The sequence below is a fragment of the Hemitrygon akajei genome, unplaced genomic scaffold, assembly GCF_048418815.1.
Source record: "Hemitrygon akajei unplaced genomic scaffold, sHemAka1.3 Scf000049, whole genome shotgun sequence".
NCBI lineage: Eukaryota > Metazoa > Chordata > Chondrichthyes > Myliobatiformes > Dasyatidae > Hemitrygon > Hemitrygon akajei.
Window position 1 is genome coordinate 1,491,842 of NW_027331935.1, and position 9,824 is coordinate 1,501,665.

Here is a 9,824-nt window from a genome sequence, read left to right on the forward strand (position 1 = left end):
TCCATAACCACCCTGTCTCACTGGAACGTACCAATGCAGAACTCCACACAAATATGCCCTGAAACTGTAGCCGTCCATAACCTCCCTGTCTCACTGGAACGCACCAATGCCGAACTCCACTCAAATATGCCCTGAACCTGTACCCTGCATAACCACCCTGTCTCACTGGAATGTACCACTGCAGAACACCAAACAAATATTGACTGAACTTGTACCCCTCCATAACCGCCCTGTCTCACTGGAACGTACCAATGCAGAACTCCACACAAATATGCACTGAACATGTACCCGTCCATATTCTCACTGTCACACTGGAACGTCCCACCGCAGAACTCCACACAAATTTGCTATGAACCTGTACCCTCCATAACCTCCCTGTCTGACTGGAAAGTACCAATGCAGAACTCCACACAAATATGCCCTGAAACTGTACCCGTCCATAACCTCCCTGTCTCACTGGAACGTACCACTGCAGAACTCCACACAAATATGCCCTGAACCTGTACCCTGCATAACCTCCCTGTCTCACTGGAACGTACCATTGCAGAACACCACACAAATATGCCCTGAACCTGTACCCCTCCATAACCACCCTGTCTCACTGGAACGTACCAATGCAGAACTCCAAACAAATATGCCCTGAACCTGTACCCGTCCATTACCTCCCTGTCTCACTGGAACGTATCACTACAGAACTCAACACAAATATGCCATGATGCTGTACCCTCCATAACCTCCCTGTCACACTGAAATGTACCAATGCAGAACTACACACATATATGCCCTGAACCTGTACCCCTGCATAACCTCCTTGTCTCACTGGAACGTACCAATGCAGAACTCCACACAAATATGCCCTGAACCTGTACCCCTCGATAAACTCCCTGTCTCACTGAAACGTACCAATACAGAGCTCCACACAAATATGCCCTGAACCTGTACCCCTCCATAACCACCCTGTCTCACTGGAACGTACCAATGCAGAACTCCACACAAATATGCCCTGAAACTGTACCCCTCCATAACCTCCTTGTCTCACTGGAACGTACCAATGCAGAACTCCACACAAATATGCCCTGAACCTGTACCCTGCATAACCACCCTGTCTCACTGGAACGTACCAATGCAGAACTCCACACAAATATGCCCAGAAACTGTACCCCTCCATAACCTCCCTGTCTCACTGGAACGTACCAATGCAGAACTCCACACAAATATGCCCTGAAACTGTAACCATCCATAACCACCCTGTCTCACTGGAACGTACCAATGCAGAACTCCACACAAATATGCCCTGAACCTGTACCCTCCATAACCTCCTTGTCTCACTGGAACGTACCAATGCAGAACTCCACACAAACATGCCCTGAACCTGTACCCTGCATAACCACCCTGTCTCACTGGAACGTACCACTGCAGAACACCACACAAATATGCCCTGAACCTGTACCCCTCATTAACCGCTCTGTCTCACTGGAACGTACCAATGCAGAACTCCACACAAATATGCCCTGAACATGTACCCCTCCATATTCTCCCTGTCTCAGTGGAACGTCCCACTGCAGAACCCCACACCAATATGCATTGAACCTGTACCCTCCATAACCTCCCTGTCTCACTGGAAAGTACCAATGCAGAACTCCGAACAAATATTACCTGATCCTGTACCCGTCCATTACCTCCCTGTCTCACTGGAACGTACCACTGTAGAACTCAACGCAAATATGCCCTGATTCTGTACCCTCCATAACCTCCCTGTCTCACTGCAATGTACCAATGCAGAACTACACACAAATTTGCCCTGAACCTGTACCCCTCCATAACCTCCTTGTCTCACTGGAACGTACCAATGCAGAACTCCACACAAATATGCCCTGAACCTGTACCCCTCCATAACCTCCCTGTCTCACTGAAACGTACCACTGCAGAACACCACACAAATATGCCCTGAACCTGTACCTCTCCATAACCGCTCTGTCTCACTGGAACGTACCAATGCAGAACTCCACACAAATATGCCCTGAACATGTACCCGTCCATATTCTCCCTGTCTCAGTGGAACGTCGCACTGCAGAACTCCACACAAATATGCATTGAACCTGTACCCTCCATAACCTCCCTGTCTCATGGAAAGTAACAATGCAGAACACCAAACAAATATGCCCTGAACCTGTACCCGTCCATAACCACCCTGTCTCACTGGAACGTACCAATGCAGAACTCCAAACAAATATGCCCTGAACCTGTACCCGTCCATTACCTCCCTGTCTCACTGGAACGTATCACTACAGAACTCAACACAAATATGCCATGATGCTGTACCCTCCATAACCTCCCTGTCACACTGAAATGTACCAATGCAGAACTACACACATATATGCCCTGAACCTGTACCCCTGCATAACCTCCTTGTCTCACTGGAACGTACCAATGCAGAACTCCACACAAATATGCCCTGAACCTGTACCCCTCGATAAACTCCCTGTCTCACTGAAACGTACCAATACAGAGCTCCACACAAATATGCCCTGAACCTGTACCCCTCCATAACCACCCTGTCTCACTGGAACGTACCAATGCAGAACTCCACACAAATATGCCCTGAAACTGTACCCCTCCATAACCTCCTTGTCTCACTGGAACGTACCAATGCAGAACTCCACACAAATATGCCCTGAACCTGTACCCTGCATAACCACCCTGTCTCACTGGAACGTACCAATGCAGAACTCCACACAAATATGCCCAGAAACTGTACCCCTCCATAACCTCCCTGTCTCACTGGAACGTACCAATGCAGAACTCCACACAAATATGCCCTGAAACTGTAACCATCCATAACCACCCTGTCTCACTGGAACGTACCAATGCAGAACTCCACACAAATATGCCCTGAAACTGTAGCCGTCCATAACCTCCCTGTCTCACTGGAACGCACCAATGCCGAACTCCACTCAAATATGCCCTGAACCTGTACCCTGCATAACCACCCTGTCTCACTGGAATGTACCACTGCAGAACACCAAACAAATATTGACTGAACTTGTACCCCTCCATAACCGCCCTGTCTCACTGGAACGTACCAATGCAGAACTCCACACAAATATGCACTGAACATGTACCCGTCCATATTCTCACTGTCTCAGTGGAACGTCCCACTGCAGTACTCCACACAAATATGCATTCAACCTGTACCCGTCCATAACCTCCCTGTCACACTGGAACGTCCCACCGCAGAACTCCACACAAATATGCCCTGAACCTGTACCCTGCATAACCACCCTGTCTCACTGGAACGTACCAATGCAGAACTCCACACAAATATGCCCAGAATCTGTACCCCTCCATAACCTCCCTGTCTCACTGGAACGTACCAATGCAGAACTCCACACAAATATGCCCTGAAACTGTAACCATCCATAACCACCCTGTCTCACTGGAACGTACCAATGCAGAACTCCACACAAATATGCCCTGAAACTGTTGCCGTCCATAACCTCCCTGTCTCACTGGAACGCACCAATGCCGAACTCCACTCAAATATGCCCTGAACCTGTACCCTGCATAACCACCCTGTCTCACTGGAATGTACCACTGCAGAACACCAAACAAATATTGACTGAACTTGTACCCCTCCATAACCGCCCTGTCTCACTGGAACGTACCAATGCAGAACTCCACACAAATATGCACTGAACATGTACCCGTCCATATTCTCACTGTCTCAGTGGAACGTCCCACTGCAGTACTCCACACAAATATGCATTCAACCTGTACCCGTCCATAACCTCCCTGTCACACTGGAACGTCCCACCGCAGAACTCCACACAAATTTGCTATGAACCTGTACCCTCCATAACCTCCCTGTCTGACTGGAAAGTACCAATGCAGAACTCCACACAAATATGCCCTGAAACTGTACCCCTCGATAAACTCCCTGTCTCACTGGAACGTACCAATGCAGAACTCCAAACAAATATGCCCTGAACCTGTACCCCTGCATAACCTCCTTGTCTCACTGGAACGTACCAATGCAGAACTCCACACAAATATGCCCTGAACCTGTATCCGTCCATAACATCCCTGTCTCACTGGAACGTCCCACTGCAGAACTCCACACAAATATGCCCTGAACCTGTACCCCTCCATAACCACCCTGTCTCACTGGAACGTACCAATGCAGAACTCCACACAAATATGCCCTGAAACTGTACCCCTCCATAACCTCCTTGTCTCACTGGAACGTACCAATGCAGAACTCCACACAAACATGCCCTGAACCTGTACCCTGCATAACCACCCTGTCTCACTGGAACGTACCACTGCAGAACACCACACAAATATGCCCTGAACCTGTACCCCTCATTAACCGCTCTGTCTCACTGGAACGTACCAATGCAGAACTCCACACAAATATGCCCTGAACATGTACCCCTCCATATTCTCCCTGTCTCAGTGGAACGTCCCACTGCAGAACCCCACACCAATATGCATTGAACCTGTACCCTCCATAACCTCCCTGTCTCACTGGAAAGTACCAATGCAGAACTCCGAACAAATATTACCTGATCCTGTACCCGTCCATTACCTCCCTGTCTCACTGGAACGTACCACTGTAGAACTCAACGCAAATATGCCCTGATTCTGTACCCTCCATAACCTCCCTGTCTCACTGCAATGTACCAATGCAGAACTACACACAAATTTGCCCTGAACCTGTACCCCTCCATAACCTCCTTGTCTCACTGGAACGTACCAATGCAGAACTCCACACAAATATGCCCTGAACCTGTACCCCTCCATAACCTCCCTGTCTCACTGAAACGTACCACTGCAGAACACCACACAAATATGCCCTGAACCTGTACCTCTCCATAACCGCTCTGTCTCACTGGAACGTACCAATGCAGAACTCCACACAAATATGCCCTGAACATGTACCCGTCCATATTCTCCCTGTCTCAGTGGAACGTCGCACTGCAGAACTCCACACAAATATGCATTGAACCTGTACCCTCCATAACCTCCCTGTCTCATGGAAAGTAACAATGCAGAACACCAAACAAATATGCCCTGAACCTGTACCCGTCCATTACTTCCCTGTCTCACTGGAACGTACCACTGCAGAACTCAACACAAATATGCCCTGATGCTGTTCCCTCCATAACCTCCCTGTCTCACTGGAATCTACCAATGCAGAACTACACACAAATATGCCCTTAAACTGTACCCCTCCATAACCTCCCTGTCTGCCTGGAACATACCATTGCAGAACACCACACAATTATGCCCTGAACCTGTACCCCTCCATAACCACCCTGTCTCACTGGAACGTACCAATGCAGAACTCCACACAAATATGCCCTGAAACTGTACCCGTCCATAACCTCCGTGTCTCACTGGAACGTACCACTGCAGAACTCCACACAAATATGCCCTGAACCTGTACCCAGCATATCCTCCCTGTCTCACTGGAACGTACCAATGCGGAACTCCACACAAATATGCCCTGAACATGTAACCGTCCATATTCTCCCTGTCTCAGTGGAACGTCCCACTGCAGAACTCCACACAAATATGCATTGAACCTGTACCCTCCATAACCTCCCTGTCTCACTGGAAAGTACCAATGCAGAACTCCAAACAAATATGCCCTGAACCTGTACCCGTCCATTACCTCCCTGTCTTACTGGAACGTACCACTGCAGAACTCAACACAAATATGCCCTGATGCTGTACCCGCCATAAACTCCCTGTCTCACTGGAATCAACCAATGCAGAACTACACACAAATATGCCCTGAACCTGTACCCCTCCATAACCACCCTGTCTCACTGGAACGTACCAATGCAGAACTCCACACAAATATGCCCAGAAACTGTACCCGTCCATAACCTCCCTGTCTGACTGGAACGTACCACTGCAGAACTCCACACAAATATGCCCTGAACCTGTACATTGCATAAGCTCCCTGTCTCACTGGAACGTACCACTGCAGAACACCACACAAATATGCCCTGAACCTGTACCCCTCCATAACCGCTCTGTCTCACTGGAACATACCAATGCAGAACTCCACACAAATATGCCCTGAACCTGTACCCTCCATAACCACCCTGTCTCACTGAAACGTACCAATGCAGAGCTCCACAGAAATATGCCCTGAAACTGTACCCATCCATAACCACCCTGTCTCACTGGAACGTACTAATGCAGAACTCCACACAAATATGCCCTGAAACTGTAGCCGTCCATAACCTCCCTGTCTCACTGGAACGCACCAATGCCGAACTCCACTCAAATATGCCCTGAACCTGTACCCTGCATAACCACCCTGTCTCACTGGAATGTACCACTGCAGAACACCACACAAATATGCACTGAACTTGTACCCCTCCATAACCGCCCTGTCTCACTGGAACGTACCAATGCAGAACTCCACACAAATATGCACTGAACATGTACCCGTCCATATTCTCACTGTCTCAGTGGAACGTCCCACTGCAGTACTCCACACAAATATGCATTGAACCTGTACCCGTCCATAACCTCCCTGTCTCACTGGAACCTCCCACCGCAGAACTCCACACAAATTTGCTATGAACCTGTACCCTCCATAACCTCCCTGTCTGACTGGAAAGTACCAATGCAGAACTCCACACAAATATGCCCTGAAACTGTACCCGTCCATAACCTCCCTGTCTCACTGGAACGTACCACTGCAGAACTCCACACAAATATGCACTGAACCTGTACCCTGCATAACCTCCCTGTCTCACTGGAACGTACCACTGCAGAACAGCACACAAATATGCCCTGAACCTGTACCCCTCATTAACCGCTCTGTCTCACTGGAACGTACCAATGCAGAACTCCACACAAATATGCCCTGAACATGTACCCCTCCATATTCTCCCTGTCTCAGTGGAACGTCCCACTGCAGAACCCCACACCAATATGCATTGAACCTGTACCCTCCATAACCTCCCTGTCTCACTGGAAAGTACCAATGCAGAACTCCGAACAAATATGCCCTGATCCTGTACCCGTCCATTACCTCCCTGTCTCACTGGAACGTACCACTGTAGAACTCAACGCAAATATGCCCTGATACTGTACCCTCCATAACCTCCCTGTCTCACTGCAATGTACCAATGCAGAACTACACACAAATTTGCCCTGAACCTGTACCCCTCCTTAACCTCCTTGTCTCACTGGAACGTACCAATGCAGAACTCCACACAAATATGCCCTGAACCTGTACCCCTCCATAACCTCCCTGTCTCACTGAACCGTACCACTGCAGAACACCACACAAATATGCCCTGGACCTGTACCCCTCCATAACCGCTCTGTCTCACTGGAACGTACCAATGCAGAACTCCACACAAATATGCCCTGAACATGTACCCGTCCATATTCTCCCTGTCTCTGTGGAACGTCGCACTGCAGAACTCCACACAAATATGCATTGAACCTTTACCCTCCATAACCTCCCTGTCTCATGGAAAGTACCAATGCAGAACACCAAACAAATATGCCCTGAACCTGTACCCGTCCATTACTTCCCTGTCTCACTGGAACGTACCACTGCAGAACTCAACACAAATATGCCCTGATGCTGTACCCTCCATAACCTCCCTGTCTCACTGGAACGTACCATTGCAGAACACCACACAAATATGCCCTGAACCTGTACCCCTCCATAACCACCCTGTCTCACTGGAACGTACCAATGCAGAACTCCAAACAAATATGCCCTGAACCTGTACCCCTCCATAACCACCCTGTCTCACTGGAACGTACCAATGCAAAACTACACACAAATATGCCCTGAAACGGTACCCGTCCATATTCTCCCTGTCTCAGTGGAACGTCCCACTGCAGAACTCCACACAAATATGCATAGAACCTGTACCCTGCATAACCTCCCTGTCTGACTGGAAAGTACCAGTGCAGAACTCCAAACAAATATGCCCTGAACCTGTACCCGTCCATTACCTCCCTGTCTCACTGGAACGTATCACTACAGAACTCAACACAAATATGCCATGATGCTGTACCCTCCATAACCTCCCTGTCACACTGAAATGTACCAATGCAGAACTACACACATATATGCCCTGAACCTGTATCCGTCCATAACATCCCTGTCTCACTGGAACGTCCCACTGCAGAACTCCGCACAAATATGCCCTGAACCTGTACCCCTCCATAACCACCCTGTCTCACTGGAACGTACCAATGCAGAACTCCACACAAATATGCCCTGAAACTGTACCCCTCCATAACCTCCTTGTCTCACTGGAACGTACCAATGCAGAACTCCACACAAATATGCCCTGAACCTGTACCCTGCATAACCTCCCTGTCTCACTGGAACGTACCACTGCAGAACACCACACAAATATGCCCTGAACCTGTACCCCTCATTAACCGCTCTGTCTCACTGGAACGTACCAATGCAGAACTCCACACAAATATGCCCTGAACATGTACCCCTCCATATTCTCCCTGTCTCAGTGGAACGTCCCACTGCAGAACCCCACACCAATATGCATTGAACCTGTACCCTCCATAACCTCCCTGTCTCACTGCAAAGTACCAATGCAGAACTCAGAACAAATATGCCCTGATCCTGTACCCGTCCATTACCTCCCTGTCTCACTGGAACGTACCACTGTAGAACTCAACGCAAATATGCCCTGATACTGTACCCTCCATAACCTCCCTGTCTCACTGCAATGTACCAATGCAGAACTACACACAAATTTGCCCTGAACCTGTACTCCTCCATAACCTCCTTGTCTCACTGGATCTTACCAATGCAGAACTCCACACAAATATGCCCTGAACCTGTACCCCTCCATAACCTCCCTGTCTCACTGAAACGTACCACTGCAGAACACCACACAAATATGCCCTGAACCTGTACCCCTCCATAACCGCTCTGTCTCACTGGAACGTACCAATGCAGAACTCCACACAAATATGCCCTGAACATGTACCCGTCCTTATTCTCCCTGTCTCTGTGGAACGTCGCACTGCAGAACTCCACACAAATATGCATTGAACCTGTACCCTCCATAACCTCCCTGTCTCATGGAAAGTACCAATGCAGAACACCAAACAAATATGCCCTGAACCTGTACCCGTCCATTACTTCCCTGTCTCACTGGAACGTACCACTGCAGAACTCAACACAAATATGCCCTGATGCTGTACCCTCCATAACCTCCCTGTCTCACTGGAATCTACCAATGCAGAACTACACACAAATATGCCCTTAAACTGTACCGCTCCATAACCTCCCTGTCTGCCTGGAACATACCATTGCAGAACACCACACAAATATGCCCAGAACCTGTACCCCTCCATAACCACCCTGTCTCACTGGAAAGTACCAATGCAGAACTCCACACAAATATGCCCTGAAACTGTACCCGACCATAACCTCCCTGTCTCACTGGAACGTACCACTGCAGAACTCCACACAAATATGCCCTGATCCTGTACCCTGCATAACCTCCCTGTCTCACTGGAACGTACCATTGCAGAACACCACACAAATATGCCCTGAACCTGTACCCCTCCATAACCACCCTGTCTCACTGGAACGTACCAATGCAGAACTCCAAACAAATATGCCCTGAACCTGTACCCGTCCATTACCTCCCTGTCTCACTGGAACGTATCACTACAGAACTCAACACAAATATGCCATGATGCTGTACCCTCCATAACCTCCCTGTCACACTGAAATGTACCAATGCAGAACTACACACATATATGCCCTGAACCTGTACCCCTGCATAACCTCCTTG